We start from the raw sequence: 25,147 nt of genomic DNA, 5'->3' as shown, positions 1-25,147 counted from the left end.
TAATTTCCAGAAGGTACTATTGCCTCAAGAAGTGATTGCAAATAATTTACCTGTTTGTGACCACCCTCCAGAAGACAGCTAGCCAGAAGAGCATTTTTAAAAATGATATTCAGTATTGGAAATGATACCAAGTGCCAGAAGGAGGGAGGAAGGAAAGGAAGGAAGGAGGGAAGGAAGGGAGAAAGGGAGAAAGGGAGGGAAGGAAGGAGGGAGGGAGGGAAGGAAGGAGGGAGGGAGGGAGGAGGGAAGGAAGGAGGGAGGGAAGGAGGTAGGGAAGGAAGGAGGGAAGGAAAGAAGGAAGGAGTGAGGGAAGGAAGGAGGGAAGGAAGGAAGGAAGGAGGGAGGGAGGGAAGGAGGTAGGGAAGGAAGGAAGGAGGGAGGGAAGGAGGGAGGGAGAGAAGGAAGGAAGGAGAGAGGGAAGGAGGGAAGGAAGGAAGGAGAGAGAGAAGGAGGGAAGGAAGGAAGGAAGGACAGAGGGAAGGAGGGAGGAGAGAAGGAAGGAAGGAAGGAAGGAGAGAGGGAAGGAGGGAAGGAAGGAAGGAGAGAGAGAAGGAGGGAAGGAAGGAAGGAAGGAAACAAAGAAAGAGGGAAGGAGGGAGGGAGGGAGGAAGGAAGGAACATGGCTTCCTGGGTTGGTCTTCAAAGATGCTCTGAAAGATGTGTCTTTCAGATAGATTATTTTCTGCTGTTTCAGGCAATAGAATCTACCCCCAACACACTCCCTCAGCCGTAGGAGCCCCAAAGAGCTTAGTTTCCCTCCCTTTGGTTTGGTGGGTGTGGTGCTCTGCTCATTGGGCTCACAGCCTTTTTTCTCCTAAGCTGCCATATTGCAGTGTTTCCCCAGCCCCCAGCCAAAGATTCTAGGGTTGAAAGTGGGTCTTTGTACCACACACAAAGAGAGAAGGTCTGAAGCCTCAGAGCCTCTTTTAGGCAATTGCTCCCACTGCAATAGAATGCGGCTCCCACTTTCACTGTTACGAGTAAATGTACCTGTTTTCAAGTTGAGTCCTGGGTTTCCATTTATGGTTCTGATATAAAGCTTCCTTTTGGAATGAATGTATTGGAGAGTAAAAAGAGCTATTTAATTTTATTTTAAAAATTTACTTATTTTTTAGAGAGAGAGAGCGTGCACACATGAGCGGGGGTGTGGGGGTGGGGGGAGGGGCAGAGGGAGAGAGAATCTCCAGCCGACTCCCCACTGATCATGGAGCCCGGTGCGGGGCCCAATCTTGGGCCAGCTACTCTTCCACCAGCTCCATGAATTTTCCCTCTAGGCTCTGAATTTCAGCTGTGTCCCTCTCTGGAACTTTGGCCCTAGATGCTGAGTCTTGAAAGGTCCTGAGTGACTGTGGACATGCAATGGAGCAGAGAGGTCAAGCGTTCTTGCCAACCCGCTCATGCTGGGGCCAATTATGGGCTTCCCACTTCCTAATTGCATCAACACATATGGAAGAACATTGCTACAGCCCAGTTGCCCACCAGAATCTCATCTATCCAGGTAGAACCAGGATAAGCACAGAGCCCTCATGTTTCTAGGGGTGGGCACAGAGCAGGGCCCATTGCACTCTGTTTCATAACCTCTCTTATAACAACCCTCAGAGAGAGATGTGGCTGCCAGCTCACCTTATGGATGATAAAACTCAGTCTTAGAAATACCTTGTAACCTGCCTAAAGACACATTGCTCCCAAGTGGTTGAGCTGGGATCCAAACCAAGTGTAAGCTCTAGGAAGGCAAGGATTTTTCAGGGGAAGGGGCAATCTGGAGGGGCTTGTCTTGCTGACTGATATATTTCAAGTATCTGGAACAGTACCTGGCACGGAGTGGGAGCTCACTGCATATTTCTTGAAGAAATGAAGAAATTAACCCCAGTACTTTCCACTGCAGTGTGACAAATGCTAAAGCTGATGTTTCAAATGTCACGCTATGTGGTGCAGACAATGAGAGAATGTTATATGGCTGTCAAGTGGGAGACGACACGTGTGGCCTAGGGTCAACAAGAAAGGCTGGCTGGAGGACAGGCCTTGAATTTCAGGTAGGTGGTGCGGAAGGGAGGGTGTTCCCAGTGGGATGCATCTCAGGGAAGTTGGGAGAATGCAGAGGTGAGGATGGAAGAGGTGGGTGACAAAGGTGGGCCTGGCCTGTTTGGCAGAGGGCTTACAGTTAGCTGTGCTGACTGTTGATTCTAGAAGCACAAAAGGCTGGGTGACACCAAGCATCCCACTCTAAGCCAATGGGTACTTTCTGTGAGTCACAAGCCTACTTCCTGAATTTCTAGTCATAATCTACCCTTCCTGACCATTAGAGCCACAATCACTGCTCTGAAGTCCCCATCAATAGCCAAGCTTGTCAAGCCTGAAGAATTGTTTATTCATTCATTTGTTCATAGCTTTGTCCATCTACACATTCATCCATCCATCCATCTATCCATCCACCCACTCATTCATCCATCCATCCACCCACCAACCTATCCATCCATCCATCCATTCATCCATCCATCCATCCACCCACCAACCTATCCATCCATCCATCCATTCATCCATCCATCCATCCATCCATTCATCCATCCATCCATCCACCCACCAACCCACCCATCCATCCATCCATCCATCCATTCCTTCCTTCATTACTCCACAATACTTTTTGAAGGCCTACAGTGTGCCAGACTCTATGTTAGGAGCCAGGAGTACATTGATTGCTACTCCATGGTGACTACCGTCCCTCCAAGGGGCCGTGCACAGGAAGCACCATGTCAACTCCTGCTGACACTGGCACTGCTGAGAATTCTGTAATTGCTTAAGACTGTATTAGTGGCAATTTAGATCTGAGAGAAAAGACCGACTTCTAGACTGCAGACAGTTAAAGATGCAAGTTTTTCACTGTGTAGACTTGAGCAATTCTGAGCAGGAGGCAGGAGAGAGAGACCTGTGTGGTTCTGGAAGGCTTCATTAAAGAACAGAAAAAAGGGTTAATCCCGAAGGCTGGTCATGGATTGGCAGAGAGGAGCTGGAGGGTGTTCCAGGCTGAGTCTCCAGCGTCTTCAAACACTGTCTGAACTGTACTTTGTGTGGATGCGTATCCACATGTAGAGAGACTCGCACACTTGCATTTAATCAAGAGTGCCGTTACACCGCAGGGAAAGAAATTGCAATGGCCGGGCCATGGGGGAAGCCACATTTTTCACTATACCCAGACTAAACACACAGCACCTTCACCAACAGCTTTCTTACCGCTGATCCCTTATCCTCCTGCTGCAGGGGATTTGCAAGTGTAAATAACACAGAAGCTTCAAGGCGTTATCTGCCTGAGTCCCACGAGGAGCAGTGGAGAGACAGCCCCTCCACCTGCTAGAAGAGCTGGCGGCCGGCTGCTGCATGCGGGACCCCACCTCTGGGCCAGCCCTGTCCAGAGCTCCCATTCAGGGAGGGAGCATCCACGTGCACTAAGCAAGCTCCCAGTGGGAGTTCCCTCAAGTATCTGGGTTGAATTTCATGCAGGGTACCCAGCACACTGCCCCCCAAATCATTTCCCTTCATTAGGAAGCCCTCGGGCAGAATAAGGTATGGTGCCTGCCCGCCACCCTGGTCCTGGAAATGGCCTTTCCTGGTCTCAAACACATTGCTCTGAGCCCTACAGCCAGGCAGAAAGACCACTGTTGTGGCCCCCAGTGGCATCTCCCCACCAGCCCAGAGAAAATTTAGTGGTGGGCCCCATTTCCCCATAACATCATCCAGTGTGGCCCTGCCTGGCCTGGAAACCCCCACGCCTTTCATTCCCTACTCTTTGCCCTAGAAATGCCACTCGGGGGCTAGAACTTTCTTCCAACGGGCCCCGTGACCATCGGTGTTGCTGAGGCCCTTGGGGATCACCTAGTTCCACCCTTTATGGCACAAATGGGACCCCTGTGGCCTAGAAAGGATTTGAGACTTATCCAAGGTCAGCCAAGGAATTAGTAAGAGAACCTGGGTCATCAGACGTTGTAACTTTGGAAGGCACCCAGTATCGATAGATTATTTTCTGCTGTTTCAGGCAACAGAATCTACCCCCAACACACTCCCTCAGCCGTAGGAGCCCCAAAGAGCTTAGTTTCCCTCCCTTTGGTTTGGTGGGTGCAGTGCTCTGCTCATTGGGCTCACTGCCTTTTTTCTCCTAAGCTGCCATATTGCAGTGTTTCCCAGGCCCCCAGCCAAAGATTCTAGGGTTGAAAGTGAGTCTTTGCTACCACACACAAAGCCCCCTGGCCCCTCCTGAAACCCAACCATGGGCTCTTAGCCTCTTCCCCACCCTTGTTCTGTCTCTCCGAGAAGTCCTCTTGGAATCCCGTGGACACCCAGTTGCTCTGGGTTCTTTGGCACCTGTCTCTCAGATGTAACTGCTTCGTTCCTCTACCATCCTGCTTCTAGTCACAAGAGGCCCAGAAAAGCATCGTACGAAGGCACACAGCCCTGTCAGCTGGCCTCAGCCTCTCTCTGTCCCCTGTAGGAGCTGTCTCTAGTCTTGGAAGCAAATCTTCAACCACCACCAGCAACTGTAACTTTCCATAATAAACGTGGAGAGGGGAAGTGAGTTGAACTTATTAGTTGCTTATTATTTCTTTTCCTAAAGAACTAATTTTCTCACCTGTACTGTGGCCTGGAAAGATGTGCTTCTCTAAATTCAGGTAGAATCTCAGACTTCGGAGGTTTCAAAGCAAAATGTTAAGTTCACAGTTCCAGAGGCCGAGATAAGTTATCCAGGGTAAACCATTTCTAGATTAAATGATGGCCCCATGCGGGTCTCAGAAAATGCTGAGCCCACTCTCAACCACAGCCACCAGTTGTTACGGGCACAATCTCTGCCCTCTGTCTCATCTGCAGAGATCTACAGCCCAGGCCTCCGGGGAGGGCAGCTGTGAGGTCACGCAGCAAAGAGGGACCGACAAGGGGACCAGGCAGCCAGGAGCTGGATTATCCTGACCACCGTGGATGCCCAGGCGAGAAAGAGTCTTCAGGGGAGGAAAGGACTGACACAAAGCCTAGTCTGAGTCCTGGGGATAAGGTGGGGTTTCCTTGAGTCCCCACTGTTCTACAGCCCCTCACAGGCCCTTAAGAATAAGAACAGAGAAGACTCTAATGTATGGGGATTAACATAACAATAAAAAAAATTAAAAAAAAAAAAAAAAAAAGAACAGAGAAGACTCTGTGATGCCTATTTCCTGGCCCGCACATCTGTTGGGTGAGAGATGGCAGCTATCAGTGTCCGGGCCCACCCCAGCCATTCTTTGGAGAAGTAGATGAGGGGTCTGGTTTCCAGCTCTTCAGGCCCACAGGTCCACAGTGTGCCCCTTCTCCACAAACAAAGCTCCTGCTTGTGCACACACAGGGGCACCTCCCTAATCATTGCTCCTCGGGGGTGAGACCCCCGCTGCCCTGGGTGAGCCCACAATCACTGGGGTCAGACTCCTGACGCCCGTGCCCTGGAAGACACAATTTCCTACCCATCAGGGACAGGAGGAACATTCTAGGGACTCACTGCAGAGACTCTAGGTCTCTTCAGAGCTGGCCCTTTATTGCAGGTCAAACCCCCAAATATAAGTAGAATCAGAGGTCAGATGAGGGTGTAGCAGGGACGGGTTCTCTGTGGCCTATCTGCATGTTGATTACCAGGAGAGCTAGAATGCATGCTCATCCCCAGAGCCGCTGAGTGAAAGTGGGTCCTCCCAAGGTCAAGGCAGCAGGGGAGTTACCGGAAGGAAAGGGGGTAGCCGCCAGGGGGCAGGGGGAGAGAGGACACTGGCTTCAGACTCCAAGGCTGCACCTGCCCCATTCCAACCATGCGCCTTTGGAAGTCAAGAAACCGCAGAATCTTCCCAAGTTGTCTTTTTAAAAAGAGAATGTCTACCAACAGAAAGAAGAAAGGACATTTCTTTCACGGGAAGGATGTGTCCCATGATGGCAAAGCAGGCATCACGGGAAGGAACTCAGAACGCGCCAGGGAAAACAGCTCAGCACAGCGGTGTCCTGGGATCGAAGGAATTAAAATATCTTCTAAGGCTTTTGACTCCATCCCGTCCACATCACTGTCCACACCACTTGATGTGCCCCTTGGGGATCTGGGGACAGAAATAGATTGACTGCACACTGGCTGCGCTGCCACGCCCTTTGCCAGCCTCCTCCCCCCTGCACTGACTCAGCTTGGCCACGTGGCATGCTTTGGCCAATGGGACGAGAGTAACGGAGGCAAGCAGAGTCTCTTGTCAAAGCGCTTGTGCATTTCTGTTTGCTCTCTTGGACCTTTGCCTCTGACATGAAAACCAGCCTTAGGCCAGCCTGCTAGAGGATGAGACACATGGGACAGAACCAGGTGACCCCAGCCAAGTCCACCCTCGACCAGCCAGTCCCTAGCCCATCTGCCAGCCAGCCAGAGGGGCCTGAGCAAATCCGGCTCAGATCAGTAGAGCCTGGCCTGGCTCAGCAGAATCAGCCAGCTCACCCAAAGACCTATGAGAAAACATGCATTGTCATTTTCACCACTAAATTTTGGTGCGGTTGGTTGCGCGGCAATAGCTAAGTGGTGGTAAAGATACACTTACTGGTCATGTGATCGGGGGCAAAACACATTGCTTCTCTTTGGTGTCACTCCCTCAGCTGCCTTATATTCCAAGGATAGAACTTAGCTAGGGATTTTCTGGATGTAATTAAAACAACTAACGGCCACCTTCATAGCCGGTAACTCACACCTAAAGATCACCATCTAAGCCCCAGACATGGTGTAAGTCCTTCGATACCGTCGAGTCAGGTAGACACTAGTATTATCCCCAGGAGGAATCTGAAGCTCAGCAAAGCAGAGCAACCCGACCAAGGTCACACAGCTACAAGTGGCAAAACCGGGACACGAACTCCGTTCTGATTGGTGCTAGAGATTGCCCTCATAAAGGATGCACAGAGGGACAAAGGAGCCTGCCCAGAATCTGGATTACCCCCATTTGATGCAGTGCCAAATCCTAATAAACAATAAACTAAGCCCTGCTTTAGGAACACGCTGGTAAGAGGAACCCCTTGAGAGCCACCGTAGGAGAACCGTGTCAGCCTCCAGGCGTCCTTCCTTCGCTGGGACGTGGACACCTTGCCTACCTAGATGGTCCCGGAGGAGGAGGAGGCCAGTGTTTCACAAGGTGAAGGGATGCGCATTAGTATTCTGTGCAGTTGGGCCTTCGAAGCAATTCTACGGCTCAGGCAAAGACTGATGTGAAGAGAGATCTTTCCTTGTGTCATGCAATCCAGCATCTTCCCATCAGTGGGATCGGGTGGAAAAACCCAAGTAGGACCTGGCTATACCTTCAGCGTTCCGATGTGGCCAAGAAACAGGCGAGAAGCCCAGACTACAATGGAGAACGGGAAGACCCAAAGACATTTTCTTTGCCAAACCAGGCATTTGGCTCCCGCTCAGAACTCCGGGTCCCGTCGCGTGACACGTCCCTCATACGTGACTGAGCTGAGTCTTCGGTAAAACGGGGCATCTCCCTTTCTGGCTGCAGCCCAGCATTTAGCCGGCCCACTCCCTCCTCACGGACTCAGGAGACCCCTTCAAGGGACTCAGTTTCTAAACTATCGGCTCTCCAAGTCCGATGAACTTTCTTTTTTTTTTTTAACAAATCTGCCATCAGATTTGTGGGCACATTTTATGGCTCTCCTCCAGAACCCCCTTCGGATTCCACCTCTGAACTTTAAAACAACAATTTTATTTAGAGAGCTGATTTATTCATAAGTAAATAGGATACAGTGTGGGTGAAATCAAAGGAACCAGGAGGCAGTTATTGGATCTATCAGCACAAAAGCCGCACTGTTGCCGGAGCCGAGGCTCTGCCGTCCCCGTACCTTTCAAAACTAATATGTAACCATATCTGTTTTAAAAGAGTGATTCATTTTCCTCCCATCGCCTGCGAAACTCTCTTCATCCCCACCACAGGAAACTTGAGTCTGATTTTAATGAGCTTCAATTGGAATGTGGCCTTTGAAAAGTAGTGCATTTGAAAAGATGGAACATTAAATTTTGTAATGATGTAAAACATCTTCAATTTTTGACAGGACAATGGTGCTTATTGTACTTTATGAGTCCACTGGCGATCCAAAGGTCACTTTGTATATGACTCCACAGACAGGGGCAGCACGGAATGAAAATTAGGTTACATGTGATCAGCTTTATTATTAATCAGACGAAAATGGATTTTTAACATTTTTCTAATGAGCAACAGAGAAGGAAGAAAATACCACGAATAAAACTACAGAAGAACAAGAGCGGCCGAGTCTAAAAATGCTCCACGGCCATATCTAAAAACGCGCTTTAAATCTGAAACACTTAAATACTATCTCAAGGAATAAAATGCAGCTACATATTCTGGTGTCATAAATACATGGAAAACCACGGAAATACCTACTCTAATTTACTGTCTCTGTCCTTTGTTTATAACTAACTAATGAACTGATTTCTCGGCACAGTATATTACCACCGTCCCCAAGAACACCAGGCTGGGTGAGGTGGTGTCACTATTTCCATGATAAATCCTGTGTTTCGGGGTTTATAACTCAGCTGTAAATATGTAATTCAGACTAAAACTTGGCATACAAGGCCTCAGCCAGGAAGCAAATCTACACGACAATCACCATCCCACCCCCATCTAATTTTTGAAGCCTTTCGATGTGGATATTTTGGTATTAAAGAGATGGGGTATTGAAATGAAAGAGAGAGGACAAAAAAACAATAAATAAAAGTCAAAGAGTTGGTGATTTTTTTTCGTTTCTTACTTAAATCAAAAGGCTATTTTTCCAGATACTCTTCTGCAAAGCATATCAAGGTATTTATGAAATAAACAGGCTGCATGGCCCAAGCAAATAAAAGCAGGTCACAGAGGCATGTTTCAAGTGCAGCTTGGAGGAACTCAGGTCGAGGAGACGGAGGCAGGGCGGTGTGGGTTCGGGGTGCACTTTCCTAAAGAACCACCCCACTCCGGACCAGGCTGGGTCTTCTCTGGCTACTCGCCTAGGAAGATGGCCCAATTAGAGCATCGCCTGGGACAAGAAACAGGTCCAACCCCCTTGCAGACCGGGCAGCTTTGCAAGAAGCAAAGCCCACGGATGGATCTGGCTGTGCGGCTAGCCCCGGGCAGGTACCCTGTGGGCCACCGAGGGGAGCCAAAGGGAGAGTGCGGATGGGGCAGGACAGCAGGTCCCCACTGCTGTGAACAGAAGCTGGCTATCTAGCCCGCGGGGTCAGGAATGAAAGTGGCTGGTAGAGATGCGGCCTTCTGAGACAAGAGCAGAACCTGCCCACACCTACGGGGCAGCTCTCCAGTCCCCAAGAGGGAAGGGAGAGAAGGCAAGTGGAGAAGACAGAGGAAAGAGGTGGAAGTTAAAGGGTGACAGTGGGAGTCCCAGGTACGGCAAGGCCAAGGGTGGAGGGCAACAGGAGGACCGGGGGAGTGGGGGTTGGGAGGCCGTGGTGGACAGAGAGGAGGCAGAGGGAAGGGCGAGGAAGAAGTCCACACACGCAGGGGCAGGGTTGGAGAGTCACCCCTAGCACCCGCCTCGGAAGAGTTGCTGTCACTCACTGGCTCCCCAGGGCGCCTCCCCTCTGGTCCCCAGCTTCCCACGCTTGCCCCCCACCCCACCCAGCAGGAAAGCTGGGGGTCAGGACCACTACATAACTTGTGGGGCCCACTGCAAAATGCAGGGCCCCCGCTTCAAACATTGGTGAGGATTTCAGGACAGTGACTGTGGCGCATGACACCTTCTGAGCTCAGGGCTGCTGGACTTCAGTGGCTGGAGGGCTCTACAGGCCCTCAGCCCTTCCCTGTCCCCTCTTCTCCCGGTCTCGTCTCCGGCATGCCCCCAAGTGCATAAGCGAGCTCGCAGCCTCAGGGTCCTGGCCCTCACTGTTCCCTGCCTGGCAGGTGCTCCCCAGATCCTCCCACTAACCCACGGGTCTCCTTCATGTCTTTGCTTGAACGACACCTTAGGCACCCCACGTAAAGTAGCGACCCCGCCCAGGCACCCCTCCCAAATTCCTATTTACCTCATTTTTCTCTAGAGTCGTATCCCCTTTAACTGACTCGTTATTTAATGTGTTGATTGCCCACCACCCTTACCCCCTAGCACGTGGGCTCCCTGAAGGCCGGGGGTGTCTCTCCTCTTGATGGCTCGATCCCCAGCGCCTAGAGAGGGACCTGGCATGCCGGTGCCCTCAGGAAATATCTGCTAACAGAATGAATGCCGGAAGATGTGGCTGCTTCCTTGGTCTTGCTTCTCTCTGTGTAATACAGGACGTGCACTGGGGCTGACAGAACCAGTCAGGGGCGCAGCCAGAGCTGGGTTCCGATGGGAGGTCCCCGGAGGACTCATGCACCCCTCCAAGCCACGCCAGAGATCCCATGGGAAGGGCTCCTGGAGGAGGTCCACGCCCAGCCGGCAGAGCAAAGTGGAATTAGGTTCACAAGGCTAGGGACTGTGGCCGTTTGGTTCACTCTTGTGTCCCAATGCCTGAGGGAGTGACTGGCATACGGGAGATGTTCAGCAGACATCGGCCGAATGGAGTAATGAATGAACGGATGAGTCCGAGAAGGAGTGACAGCTGCGTGGCCCCTCCTGTCTCCTGCAAACTCAGCCACCCGCTGCGCAGACGGCAAGGGGGGCGGGGCTGGGCTGCACACGCGGAGGCAAGCCAGTGTAGACCTGTGCCCGTATACACATGTCCCTGCGGCGCTAAGCCCAGATGACAAACCACAGCCCATAGCCTTCTGGCTACCACTTTTCAAGGGAGGGCTGCCCTTGACTAAATTCAAGCCAGGTCATATCTCCGTTTCCCACCTGTAAAATAAACCCAGTGGGATTCAGCAGAAACCAAGGACTCAAATACATTGATTAAAATATCTGTGTTATTTCTGTATTTATTGATTGCATTGTATGTATGTTAATATATACACAGACACACACTTGATCCTGGTGAAGTGTCCACACTCAGATGTGATCATAAACTATGGCCTGGCCTGCTCTAAGTTCTCCCCAGCATGGCACCAAAGGGGCTTGGAGCTGAATGACCTACTTCCACGTGAGCACCCATGTAAGAAGAGTTCGGCAGAGTCCAGAAAGGCCTGGCAATGACGCCTCTCTAACCTGAACCCTCCCACCGCCATTCCAGCCCGTTGTCTTTGGGCTGACTTTTGGCAGCAGTGAAGGGAGCAGGTCCCTGCTATGAAGACCAAGCATGGGCATTAGTCCTGCACTCCCCAGACCAGCCTCCCCAAGGCAGGGTGTAGCTGAACAGCAGAAGGCAGCGGGCTTGGGAGTCGTACTGCTGGGCCTTTCTCTGTAGAGGAACCCACCTGGGAGCCTTGCATCCTTCCTCAAAGGGTCTTTCCCCCCAGTCTTTGCTCATGCTTATCCTGGTCCTCTGGCCCAGCTGCAAATCCACCCTTTTGTGTAGAGAACATCACAAATAGTGCTAGGGGGAACAAAGCAGCTTTTTCACTTACCTTCTCACTTTGAGAGCAGATAGGGTGTCTTAAGGTTGCTATAGTTCCTAATTTCACCTTTTAATATTCGGAAACAAGATAGTGTTGCAGCTAATATGGAAGGTGGGCTACCTCTTGTCTCCCACGGAGGCCAGATGGCATGAGATGGAGATAATAGAGCAACCAGCTGGGAGAAGAAACACTAAAAAAAATCATCCAGAAATAGCTATTCACTTGAAAGCAGTGCGCCCAGACGAGTACAGGGATCCTGAAAAGACAGCAGAGTAGCCAGTCTTGGCAACGATTCTCCCTGCGCTTCCGGGGAGCAGCACGACCATCATGGCCCCTGTGTGGGAAGGCGTCGAGGAGAGGTTGGACCTGGTCCTGGCCAAGGTCAGCACGGGCTGAACTTCACAGCTGCAGGCTGGTCTGAGCAGCAAGCATTGGTGGAAATTCATCTGCCTTTCTCCAAGGAAGCTTGACTCGGATTTCCAAGGGATTGGCCCAGGTTTTCCAGGTGACTTCGTTGGGCGTGGCCATTAAGAGTCTTGACTAAGTCGGCACCAGCTTTCGATCCGCGGGATACCTGAAAGGAGACTGGGCAGGCTGTAGTCAGAAGAATGGACTTTGCCGTGGGCAGTCTTGGTCTGTGGAGATGGGAGACCCTCCTCTTGGGGGAGTTGTGGGATCGCTCTTTTATTAATGGTACCATGTTCCCAAGGTCATGTGACCAATTCTCTGAATTTCAACTTTTTTTTTTTTCCATCCAGGAGTGGGGTCATTGTTAGTGTGCAAAGAGTAGCTCATGGTGCCCCCCGCAGACCCAGTAGTCCTCCAACATGGCTGGTCACACTTACAGGGAGTCCCAGGGATGGGCAGAGGTGCTCTGGGGAAGCAGTACTGGGAGTCCAGAGACGTGGCCATTTAGCTCAGCCTTTCGCTGCTGCTAATGGTACAAGTCATTACTCTCTTTTTGGACTCCAGTTTCTCCAAATGGGGAAAATGAGGGGAAAAGTCCCAGCCCCAACTCTGTTGACTGGTCAAGGCCATGGAGAAGCTTGAATGAAATCTCAGGGTCTGGGAAAACCTTGGGACAGGTTCATCACATACACAGGTGCATGAGCCATGAGATCCAAGAGGCCGCTGGTGTTCTGTCCCTTATCCATCTCTGGGTCTTTGTCTCCTCAGAACATGCATCCCCTCATCTTTGCATGACTGGCTCCTTCCCATCACCCAGGACCCCCTCCAATGTCACCTTCTCAGAGAGGTTCCCCGGACCTTCACGGTGTATGACACTGACCTCGCTAATTCTTCATTATCTTGGTATTCACTTATCAGAAGCCGAACTGTGTTCTTGTTTATTGTCCATGTTCCCCCATAGAATGTGCCCCACAAGGGCCATCATCTTGGCTAATTTGTTGATGGCCAACTCTCCACTCTCTGGAACAATTCAGTACGTGCTAAATAAATGAACGCATGTTCACACTCATTCCCTGTCACAGAATCTTCTCCTTTCCAAAAGGTCTGGGAAAACACTGTTTCTTCTAGAACAATGCCGGTGGAGTGTGGAGGGTGAGGTCCAGGGCTGGAGGGCATGGGAACCCCCAGGGTCTCGGCCCCCTCCCATCCTCTCCCCAAACCCTCCATCTCTTTCCCCTTTGTGCTGCTGCTTCGTGCTTTGCAGCCAGCTCCCAGGACAGGGGCCTGGCACCTTCACACGACTGGGACTACTCTTTCCCAGGGGTGTGCCCCCATGAAGCTGCCTTGCCAAGGCAGGTTGCAGAGCTGGGTCCCCAGCAGAGCAGAGCGGCCTCAGGAAGCGGGAGGGAGGTTTCTGTTTCCAGAGGAGGGCTCTTCTCAGCATTTTTGCAAGTGATACCTGGTTCTAGCCAGAGATGACTCTTTAAATCTGAATGCATAGCCCATTTGAGCCAGGGCTGCATTAAAAGTAGCCTTCTCTTACCCTTGCTTCTGAAATGGCCAAGTAGGGGAAGTTAAAAAGGGGTAAAATTTGCCCCAAAGCTGCAAGGACAAGCCACAGGAACCCTTTCCCTGCCCAGGTAGAGATCCTTAAGAAGGGGAGGCTACCTGGAGCTGCCCCAGAAGGCAGAATGACAGCCTGGTACATGGACCTGGAGACAGCAGTCACCCTTGTCTCCCATTCAACAACCAAGGGCAGATTCTTGCCAGAATTTGCATCTCAAAGATGACCTCTAAGATCACCTGCAGCTCTGATAGTCTAGGAGTCTTTAATTTCATTATGGAGGAACCATCTTAAGCCTCAGTGAGCTCTAAAAATAAAGCAGTCTGCCTAAGGGGCATCCGTAGCCTGTGGGGGGTGACCTGTGTATCCCATGGGACAAGCCTAAGACTCTGAGAAGCCGGATGCCAGGCCCACACTGGCCAAGGAGCATGGAGCAGCCGGAGAAGGCAGGCGTGGGAGGACGGGGAGGAGTGTGGGGCCCGCACCAGTCAGGTGGCGCGGACCAGAGAGAGCCCCTGCAAGTTGCCCTGCATCCTGTGTTGCGGGGTGCGGGCACAGTCGTTCGAGACCCTCCCTAGTAAAGGCTCAACCCGCTCAACCTTCACCTGTGTGTCCATTGCAGCTTCCTTGGGTCCTTCTTTGGGAAGCTCCCCCCTTTTGGCCCACAAAGACACACCACCCACACCTTGTTGGTCCCTCCCAAGCCCCAGATGCGCGCCCCGACTGGGAGTGAACTCAGCTCTGCTGGGCCCACGGCTTGAAGGGGACCCCCGAGAGACCCAGCGCCCGGCCCACTCATGCCTACCTCCTCTCCGGGAGGGACTCTTGGCTGAGAAGAGCACCCACAGGGTTTCTTCAAGAGGGAAATGTGCTAAGACGTGAAAAGGCGAGGACCAAAAAAAAAAAAAAATTGGGAAGGCCACCATCAAAAGAGCCTGACTGCAAACAAGCCCGCTGGTGTCGACGTGGAGGCAGTTAGGGACTCGGCAGGCCCAGCGTGAGGCCCACTTGTCTTCTTTTGAGGAGCTGGGGGACAGCTGACCGCTTGTCCACGGGATGTGTTTTGATAACTCCGAGAAATGAGAGGGTGTTTTATGGGAGGGTAATTGGGCATAATTCCCTTCATGACTTGGAGTCAACAGGCAGCCTCTACAGCTGGCCCTTATTTGGGGCCATCAGCAGCAAATGCTATTTTCATGGCCAATTTATTAAAGACTCCATGTTTTTGAGGAGACGTCACAAACACAAAAAGGGGTATATTTATTGATATGTTTAAAATATAGGTTTTTAACTCGATTCCTTCACCCTTAAAAACAAAGCAAAGAGATAGACAGATACAATTATGTTCTGACTAGTTTCCGCCGGCCTGCCCAATGGAAACGTTTGGATATAGTTCTCAGTGGCGCTGAAATCTGCTTAGGAAAGCAACAAGTCCTTTGTTCTGTTGACAACAGTTATTACAATTAATTCATTCTGTGATTGGTACTTGCACTGAGTGACAAGGTGTTATTTTACCTCAGTAAAAGTTAAAGTGGTAATACGTACATGCACACCAACCCTGCAGGCTTGCTATCACTCACCGGGGAGAAGAAAAGGCGGACTTCTGGCTGTCTGCTCAGCTGACACCCTCCCCACACCCCCCACGTGAGTCTGAGTGGGGAGGAATGTGCTGGGTTACCCGGCTGGAAGGTTCTGCCTCCCAGCCGCCCGGATTTCTTGCAGAGATTCTCACAAAGGCATGAGGTGCACAGGGGATGTGACTCGGCGGGCAAGCCGGACGCCACAATGTGAGCTGGGTGGTCAACCTCGACCCTTGGCTTAGAAGTTATCCAGCTTGGACTTACACTGGAAGGCCTGATTCTCCTACCTGTACACCAGGATTTCACGACCTGGCACTAATACCCTGACGTCTTGGGCTGGATAATTGTTGGCCTGCCCTGTGCCTTGTAGGATGTTTGGCAGCATTCCCAGTCTCCACCCACTCGATGCCGGTAGGACTCCCCCCAGTGTCCCCAGACATTGCCAAATGTCCCCCGGGGAAGAAAATCAGGCCTGCTTGAGAGCCACTGCCAGAGACAACACCCGCTGTTTTTTGCGTAGTAGATAGACGGTCCAAGAACCCTGCTCTGACTTATCCTGTGTTTAACCCAAAGTCAGGCCAGGTCACAGCCACCCAAAGGAAAGGACCCAGGAGGACGGTGGACCTTTGGCATCATCCAGAGGGTGTGGGCAAAGGAAAGGAGCAAGGGAGAGGAACTCGAGACCCAAGTAGGGTGCTGGCCGCACGGCCCATTTCCAAGAATGCTTTTCCTCGGGAGCCCAGACTCGCTTTAGCCAGGATGATCAAGAAGGAGCATTTTCTGGTTATAAGCAAATTCTGGCTGAGTGCTCTGGTGGCTGGGCTTATGGATAAACAGAACTTCCTCTCTGCTCATTTATTTCTGTTTGGCTCTCTGCTTAACTTTCCTATGGAGACACCACCATGTCCCATGGAGGAAGGGATGTAGGTCTGGGACGAGGTCATCCTGGTTCTGGCTAGGAGTATCTCTGGGAGGACCTGAAATGGTTTTCCAGGGGAGCAGAGTAGAGGCCCTGAGGAGCAGAGCAGGGGCCATGCCCTCGTGACCTGTTCACCCATCACCTCCTTCTTTAGGGCAGTCTGGTTGGGTTTCTGTAGCAGAGACATACAACGGCCACAAGCTCAATCCTTGACCGCTTAGCCTGGATCCCAATGCATCGGGACCAAGGGCTTGTCATCTCAATGGCCCCGGAGCACGGCTGGATGTGGCCAGGGTCCCCAGCCAGCCCGACATCCTTTCCAATACGAGTGACTAGGTACAATTCGACTTGCTCTGTCTCTCTGCGCTGGGAAGCCATTGACGGTGAGCCATGGAAATCCTCCCAATTTTTTTTATTAGCAGTATTTATCACCTTCTCAAAATCAATTGCATATTTTAAATGAAAACAAATGACTATTCCTAGACTAATCAATATGTGCATCTTTGCTTTTTAAAAAGTAAAAATTTAATGTAAAGAAATCCTTGTCTTTGCGCCTCTCAATCCAATTTTAATATAATTCAGTATTTAGTAAATATAATCCTCTTTGGGCAGAACAACGTCATAAAAAATGCAAAAGGTTTCATGGTATCTGAGACCCTGTGAGGTGGAAAATGTTGCCTCCGCCCTGTCACCTGGGGGCCCCCAGTGGGCTGCAACCCCCCTTCGGGTATCAGGACCTGTTTATTCTTATTAAGCGTAAAGAAAAGGGTTTATATATTTAATGATTCTAAAACCAAAATGCTACCTACTATCTGCACAATTGCCATTTTATCTCTTTAAACTTCTCCAGCCTGACGTTTTTAAAAGGGCAAAAGCAGAAAACCCTTATATAATACCTAATTTGTACATCTGCAGTTTCCCTCTGACTGGCACAGACACCATATGTTTTTAATTATCATAATAGCCCTAAAGAACCTGTTCGGTGGGAAACACATATGATCCTTTTATTACTGGTTTGTAATTTAAACAGTTTTAACAGAAAAGGTCTGGCTATAGGGGAGTGACAGGCTCAAAGGCCTAAGATCCCAGTCGTCGACCTCTGGAAGCTCAAGTTCAGATCCCACCCACCGAGGCGGGACCTCCTTCCCCCGGCTTGACAGAGGTAATTGGTCACATGTGAGGCGGCTCTGTGGGACCTTAAAAGACATGATCTGTGATCTCCAGTGATGCGGGGTTTGGGGCAGAGCCTGACACAGTGAGAATAAAGTTGATAAATATTATTCTAGTCTGACCTCTGCTACTTTCACAGCTGGGGGCTGGTGCCCTGGGCCACCCACTCTCTGTTCCCCCCCACCTAGACCCCAGGGAACCATTGCAAGGTGAGGGCTCAGGTTTCCCTGAGCCCCTCTCGCTTGCAGGGGGCTGGGGGGGGGGGGCGGAGGGAGGGGGAGAAGACAGTTTTTTCCTGAGGCTGAACAGGATAGAATAGAGTCCCAAGAATAACTGATTCTCAGGCTAGGAGATGGAGGGAATTTTGGGGTGATCCATGCTATTTTGTAACTTATGGAGAGGTGAGGACACCGGTGGGAGTGGCGGGGAAGAGCGGTGCTCAGAGTCACAAGCCAAGCTCTGGACCAGCAGGGTCGCCTGAGCCCACCCCCAGCACCTTGTGCTGCCTGTTCCTGGGGGACAAGCCCCAGGTTCTGTCTGTGACTGGAATCTCTGCCTGCAGTCGCCCCCATCCTTTCCCAGGACCCAGAGCTGGGGTTGGCAGGAACGAGCTATTTTTTTATATGTCTTGGTTGCGTTGTTCCTTTTCGATGCATCTCCAACCAGGAGGACAAGCGTGGGCGAGCACCGGCCACTGGCAAGGGTCACGCTTGGGGATGTCCACTGCCCTTGAGTCTCAGCGTCCTGACATGCTCGCTGGACCACCCTGGGTGACCGATGCAGCCTCTCTGTGCCTCCACCTCCCCTCACGTCAGATGGGGAGAGTTAGAACTAACATCTGCCTCGTGGGAGTTTTATGAAAATTAAATAAAAGAATATCATCTCTACTACCCTCCATAAGGCACTTAGAACAGGAGTTGGGCCTGGCACATAGTAAGTAATTATTATTTAAAAATAACCTTGGCAGATGGAGGAATGGCCGGGAGGATCAGATCCTGCTGCTGAAGATAAGGGGGTCATTCCCTGGGCATGGGGAGATTACAGGGGAAGAGTCATCTTCCTTAAACACTAGCGCCAGCATGCTGGGTCTTGAATGGGACGAACCCTCAGGGTAGTAACCCATTTTGGGGAAACTTCTCGAAGGCGTCCAGGGGCTGGGGGCAGGGTTAGGAGTGATGGCCCTCTGACTTTTCCTCGACGCTGTCCAGCTAGCAGGTCTGATGTCGCTTGGTTGCCATGAAAGTGTCCTCTTTTCTACTCATCCAAATGTGGTATTCTAGTACTTGAATTTTTTTGTATGGTCACAGTCTGATACTGGAAATGCAATGCATGGTGAAGGCGGTATCATGCAGCTGGTACTACTAACTGCTACTGGGTAATGGGCATGTGCTCTTTGCCAGGACCAGCCCTCAGCCCGGAACAGGTGCATCTCACCGCATCCCCCTCCCCGCGGCTGGGGGCAGCTCCCCTGGCACCCCGGCCACAGCTGGCCACACTGAGGTTCAGAGGACTCCTAGAAGGGGGGCAGGGTCCCGACTTGAGGCACTGGGAGGCTTCTCCATTGAGTAGAAAATGGGCAAGCCGCCCAATATCCTTTGGTCTCAGTTTCCTCCTTCAGAAGGCAGGCTCTGATGACCAGGTGAACTAGGCTCCAGAGGTGGCTGGGGAGGCTGGTGGCCGGACAGTGTCACAGAAGGGGCTTCACATGAAGGGGGCACACTGGGATGGACCACATGCCTCGAGGGCGAGGCCGGCAGCCAGTCTGGAGCAGGTGGAGACCCTGCCCCATCTCTCCTTGTTTGGGACAAGCACCTGGCTGGGGCGGTGAAACCGGCATTCATTTGGAGGAAGGATGGTGTCACAAATCCAGAGCTGGCCCTTAAGTTAAGTCACCCCAGAGGACCAAGGACAAGCTCTCTCATAAGTTAAAAAAAAAAAAAAAAAAAGAGAGGGTAGGGAGGCTCCAAGCCCCCACCCCAGAGGGCCCGCTCTTTCCTTTTGGCAAGCAGAGGGCCAGATGGCCACCCTCATTTGCGATGTCAGTGATGACCTCTCGACTCAACAAATAGCAAGTGCATCTTAATCAGAGTGCGCCCTTCCTGTCCACCAGACAAGGCAATTGCACCGGCCCGCCCCTCAAGGAAACAAGACCTTCTTAATCACAGGCTGCTTGGCAGGGCTGTGAGGAGGACCAGAGGCCCCGCCCGGCCCGCAGCCTGCAGGGACCCGTCCTCCCTGCCAGCCACCCAGGGCCAGCCCGGCTCGCTTGCCCGGCCGAGCCCAGGCGGGGATGAAGGCGCCTCGAATTTCCAGTCCTTGGAATAATAACTCACATTACTTCGATCCCATCTGCACCCAGCGAAGGCAGAGCAAGGGAAGGAGCATAAAACACAAAGTTCCCACAGACAACATCTGTCTTAGTGCAAACAATGGACCATTATCTTGTAAATAATTCTGATTAAGCTGCAGCATTTCCTCCTGAAACTGGTGGCAGGGAGCACAGGGAGGGGGATGTGCTGGGAAGCCAGGCCTCCACCGACCCCTTAAGCCCCCTCAGTGTTCCCACAAGAGCCGTAAGCACCCCCGCACCCCGCAGCCAGGCCCTTCAGATGGGCACGGCGCCTCCTGGGAGCCCAGGCGGCTCCCCAGAGGTTTCTCCCTCCGGGCCAGACCGGCTCAGAGTCTGCCGGGTCCTCTTCCCCCACTTTCTCATGGCTTTCCTCCCTCTGCCCTCCCCTCCAGGTGCTTTCTCTATCTTTTGCTTCTACTCTACTGCTGTTCTCTCCTCTTAGCTTCGGCTTCATTCGCTTGTCTACCAGGCCCAATTTCTGTTTTCTTTGTATCCTCTCTCATCATCTGGCCCTTTTGGCCCCCAGTCCCTCTGTGGCTCTCTGCCCACCCTACCTCATGGCCCAGGTCCCTGGGGCTCGCCCATCCTTCCAGACTCTCCCACGGACACCTGACATAGTGGGTGTGGTGTCCAGTCTGGGGGCACCGAGGCCTGCAGGCCCCAAGCTGCTCTCTGGCTGTCTGGGGCTGTCGGGCCTGGGGTGGCGCTGGAAGCTTTGGACCCACGGGAGTACCTCCCACCCCCACCCACCCAGTGAGAGGGTCCCTCATGTCTGGCCCCAAATCCAAAGACCCTCTCCCTCGTGTGTGTTCCAGGACACTGAGGTCGGTGTACCTTGCACGCTCCTGCCTCATCACCCAGCTCCTGCATCTCGTGCCATGAGAAAGAGCTGAGGAGTTCATGAACCCAGCCCAACGCTAGGGAGACCCAGGCACTCAGCCTATACAAATGAAACGCGCCGACTACCCACTCTGCAAGGGCATTTACCCCAAAGTCCTCAAGAAAATCCCCCTTGTGATTTCAAATTAATTGCCCTGAGTGTGATTTAGAGGCGACACATCAAGCCCAAAGTTTTCATGTAAAGCAAGAGCCATCAGTACAAGACTTCTGTTCCCACTGATTGACCACTAGATATCCTTTTTTTTTTTTTAATCTAATTGTAAATCCTTGGTAGCATTAGAAAACAGGAAAGATAGTTCAATTGGAGCCAACAGGGATGATTTCTGCACATCCTGGGAATGGGATCTGAATCTTCACATAGGCTCCTCTGGGGAGGTGTCCACTCCGGGATGGGAGGACTCCCAATTCAGCTCTTTAGACAGTGGTGAGTACAGAATGGCAAGGAAGGGGGATACCATACCTTGCAATACCCTACCCAGATTCTCTACCCACTTGCCAAGGTCTTGTGAGTCCCGAGTTTCCATGGGAGCTCTGCCTGGGTCCCGCATAGCAGCAAAAGTCCTAAAATAATTGAAATGTGGGTGACTTGCCAACGTCCAAGTTACTCACTCATATTCATTTTATTCTCTTGAGTGTGCATATGTCTACCATTTGGGGGAAGACAAAACTGAGGCCATCAACTGAGGCCATATTCAGTTGAAAACAAAAAGCCAAGGATCTGAGGGGTTCCGACTTAGAGATAACACATATCGTCTCAAGTTGGGGGGGGTGGGGCTTGCTATCCAATAGCGACTTTGAGTGGCCAAGAGAACTCTGAGGATGGAAGAGTAGATAAGGCCCCAGACATGGAGGAGGATATGTGCTGTCCCCATGACCCATGCATGCATGACCAATTCTGACATGCGCCCCTGTCTCTTGGTACTACCTTCCTCTCCCTCTACCTGTTGGGTGGGAGTTGGAGGCTCCCAAGAGGGACTACTGTCCTAGGAGGGACACACTAGATTATCAAATTGGTATCTGGAATGTGCTTGAAGAAAACTTAATCATGAAAAATACCATCCTCTCAAGCTCCGCTGTGAACACAAGAGGTTGAAAATTGAAAAGGAAAAAAAGTCAGATAATCAGTTTTTCTTGCACTACCATGAACTCAAAATTCCAGTTGTATTGACTCCCTCTTTAAAAAAAAAAATACATAAATGACAAGTTCCTCAATTCTCTTCTTATGATTTAAGAAAAATGTCTTCAAGAGGAGGCGAGTACTCACATGCCCCATGCCCTCAAACAGTAAATGGTCTTGGCCAAACTGAAATCCCACATGTTCATGCATTTGTGGGAATACCAGCTGGGTTCCCACATCCAGGGCCCTGCTGAAGTGAGCATTCACGGGAACTCTAGGGCTGATGGGGTCCTACAGGGTCACCTGAAAAGTCAGGGCTAGAAAGGATCATGAAAGCCAGAGTTTGAGACCCAGGAGGTTACTGAGGGGACTTGCAGTCACCCTTCCTTTCACCAGTGGGGAAATGGTGTCCAAATAAAAGGATGAGTTGTTGAAGCTCCTTGGAGCTCGATTGCTGGTAGACGCCTGGTCTCCTGACCCCCAGAGCAGCCCTCCCATCTGGCCTCCAGTAAACTTGTGTCTAAGTGGAGACTTCTCAATATTTAAAACCCACAGTTCACTTCCCACAGGGAATCATGGAATGAGTATCAGTCCTCATCCTTGGTGGCCTTTTGCAGTGCACCAAGGGTGGAAAAACTTTGGGGCCAAGGGGTTCCCACTTGTGGCAGACGTCATTGGTGCCCAACGGCTTCTCTTCCAGTTCCTTGGCATGCCAACAGACTCTTGTTTCTCTCTGCACATAAGAAGACTGCTCGGTCATTGAGAGGGCTGCAGTGACCCTTAACTAAATACCCCAGGGGGATTTAGGAGCTGGGATAAATACCCTAGCTCCTTCAGCCCTCTGTGGGGCAATTCTTTTTTTTTTTTTTTTTTTTTTTAAGATTTTATTTATTTATTTGACAGAGAGAGATAGCGAGAGCAGGAACACAAGCAGGGGGAGTGGGAGAGAGAGAGAAGCAGGCTTCCCGCAGAGCAGGGAGCCCGATGCGGGGCTCGATCCCAGGACCCCGGATTATGACCTGAGCCGAAGGCAGACGCTTAACTACTGAGCCACCCAGGTGCCCTCTGTGGGGCAATTCTGAGATGAGCTCCACACAGAATCCTAGAGGATCGCCGGAAGGACTGCACCCAGTGCCCGAGCGGTTAATACAACCAGAGGGGTTTCCTCCCCTCCCTCGTGGTTCCCTCACCCATGGCTCCTGGGAGCTCCTCCCACATACACTACCTCCACCCACATTCTTATCTTAGGGCCAACTAGGTCACCAATGGGATCTTGGAAGACCGAGAAGATGAATGGACTCTCTCCTTGACAAGAGCCCAACATACTCCAAACCCCTACTCCAAACCCTGCCCACAAAACATCTGCCTCCAGCCCTGGCCCAGGTGTGGAGAACACCTCGGAGTAGCCTGTTCTCGGGGCCTGCCCCGGCACTCCCCCCAGGACCCACAGAACACCTGAGTCCAAGTCAGAGAAAAGCGACTTGTCCATCATATAAAAAGAGCAATAATTTAGGAAATTAATTGCAAATTTACTTCCCCTGCTTGGTTGCCTTTCTCCTTTTATGTGGATAATTGAGAGCATATTATATTAATTTGACAACAAGAGAAGTTCAAAAAGTAAACTTAATCTTGTGAGCAGCGGGTTATGATTGGATGGGTGTGTCTGGACAATTCCACAACAAGCGCGAGAGATCAACTCGTCAGAAAGCCAGCCAGTGGCTGGGCGCACAAATGGGTGTTTTTGCTAATGAAACAGCTTTGCAGAGCTCCCCAACTTTAACCTTGAAAATGCACACTGTTTGCTCAAGAGGCGGAATCCGCTCCTGCAGAGACAAGGCTGCCCATGTGCGGCTGCATACTTCGGAATATAATTCAGTCATCGTGACGTCTCTGGGAAAGAGTGACTCCACGTGAGCAATAACCATCTCCCAAATTTTACCCCCCCACCAGAATATCTGAATTTCATCAAAGCAAACATATTTCCCAACATGTGTAGATGAAGCAGGAGATCCAAGGACTCTGTCCTATCATAAGCTGCAGAGCACCTTTCCCTTCTTGGGGTACCCCACCCTAAGCCTGTTACCTCCTTCAAACTCCAGTATCACCTCCCCGGAGAGGGGGGTGGGTTCTCCTGTCCATCTCAGATCAGTGGGCCAGCCCTGCTTGGAAAGGATCAAGGGCAGATCCGGGAGGTGATGCTTGTGGGTCCCCCCCACCGGAGTCCAAGCAGGTGGGGTCTGTTATAATCCCGTGTGGGCTTGTGGGGTGGTAGACAAGACAGCAGTGCAGACCCCACACAGCGCTCTGATACGCAATCCGCTGGTGCCCGAGGCCTGAATCCCCCCAGCTCGATCACAGCACACAGGATGTTCCCAAGAACGCTAGCTCACTGGGTGGGAAGGGAGTTCTTCCCCCAGGCAGGAAGGAGGGGCAGGTGGTTGGGAAGCAGGGGGGTGCCGTGAAATGAGAGGTGGGAGGAGGCTGGGACTCAGTTCATAAAAGCGGGAGGAGGAGAATCCACAAAGGTCCCCTCTAAGCTTGAGAAGTCTCCACTGGGGAGTGACTCAGGAAAGACTCCCTGCCTTAGAGGCGGAGATGGGTAGAGACCCCGTTAGGGAATGGACCCGGGGAGGAAGAGAAGACAGCAGACACAGGAATGAGCCGCCCGAGGAGCCCTCCCACTTTCAGCATGACGATCTGTCCCCTTCAGCAGTACTCCCTCTGTACCCAAGGCCCCCAGCCACTCCCCGGTTCCCTGAGTCCCCACTGGCTGGGCAGCCCGGGGCTGCGGGGTCAGCGAGGCTTCCCGGAGCGTGCAGAGTGACTGGAAACGGTGAACAGTGCCCGGGGCAATGTGCTCAACCCTGAGCGGAGGCATGGAGGCCCAGCAGCCTTCCACAGAGGCCCCTCTCCTCCCACCCGTGTCCCCAGGCCTGAAGCACTGGTCCAGAGAGGCCGCAGGGGTGCCCCCTGCCTATACAGAGTGGATGGTGGTGAGCCCCATCCTGGCAGCTGCACCTGTGGCTTCTGAAACCAGGAGGGAAGATAGCAACTCCCCGCAGAGACGCGGCATGCCTGGCGAGGTGACACAGGCCTCCTGGAGCCCTCAGGAGGCCAGAACCCAGGGAAAAGACTCGGGGGGCACTAGAAATAAAGACAATGCCCTCCTGGAGTCCTTTCTGCCCGGGCTCGGGCTGGCCACATGGGCCTGGCGCAGGTCACTTGGCTTTCCCTTGGCCGGGCATTTTGGGATCCACCGTGTTTCCCACCAGAAGCCACAGTGCGCGTTCCCCGCGCCCCGGGAACAGAATCAGGAGGCAGTGGCGGGCACAGGGAGCTGACAACCTTCTTCGAGACGTACGACTTTCCTGTGGGCTTTCGTCATGTACCCTAAGACTCAGAATCTCTCCCTTCTCTCCTCTTCTCCCAAATGAGAGACTGTACTACGGCCCCTTTGGGGTGGAGATGACTCGAACAGTTTGCAGGAGCCCTACTGGAGGGAATGTCCCAAGTGGTCAAGGTGCTATGATTGTCCCGTGGCAAAGGCCAGGGTTGTTCAGGGGGACATTCCTGGGCTTCCATCCCTTCCCACAGGGGACCCTTGATTTACTTGGGAGTGTAGGGATTCTGTCAGATGATGATAA

At 51.9% G+C, this 25,147-nt stretch overlaps 1 protein-coding gene across 8 annotated transcripts in view; it reads right to left on the bottom strand.

Moving 5' to 3' along the window:
* The window catches only part of ZNF536 (zinc finger protein 536), a 422,991-nt gene that overhangs the window by 107,741 nt on the left and 290,103 nt on the right, over window positions 1-25,147 (bottom strand). The gene's annotated exons all lie outside the window — the stretch shown is intronic.

Source organism: Phoca vitulina, unplaced genomic scaffold, assembly GCF_004348235.1.
Source record: "Phoca vitulina isolate PV1807 unplaced genomic scaffold, GSC_HSeal_1.0 scaffold58, whole genome shotgun sequence".
NCBI lineage: Eukaryota > Metazoa > Chordata > Mammalia > Carnivora > Phocidae > Phoca > Phoca vitulina.
This window is presented reverse-complemented; position numbering and strand designations above follow the sequence as displayed.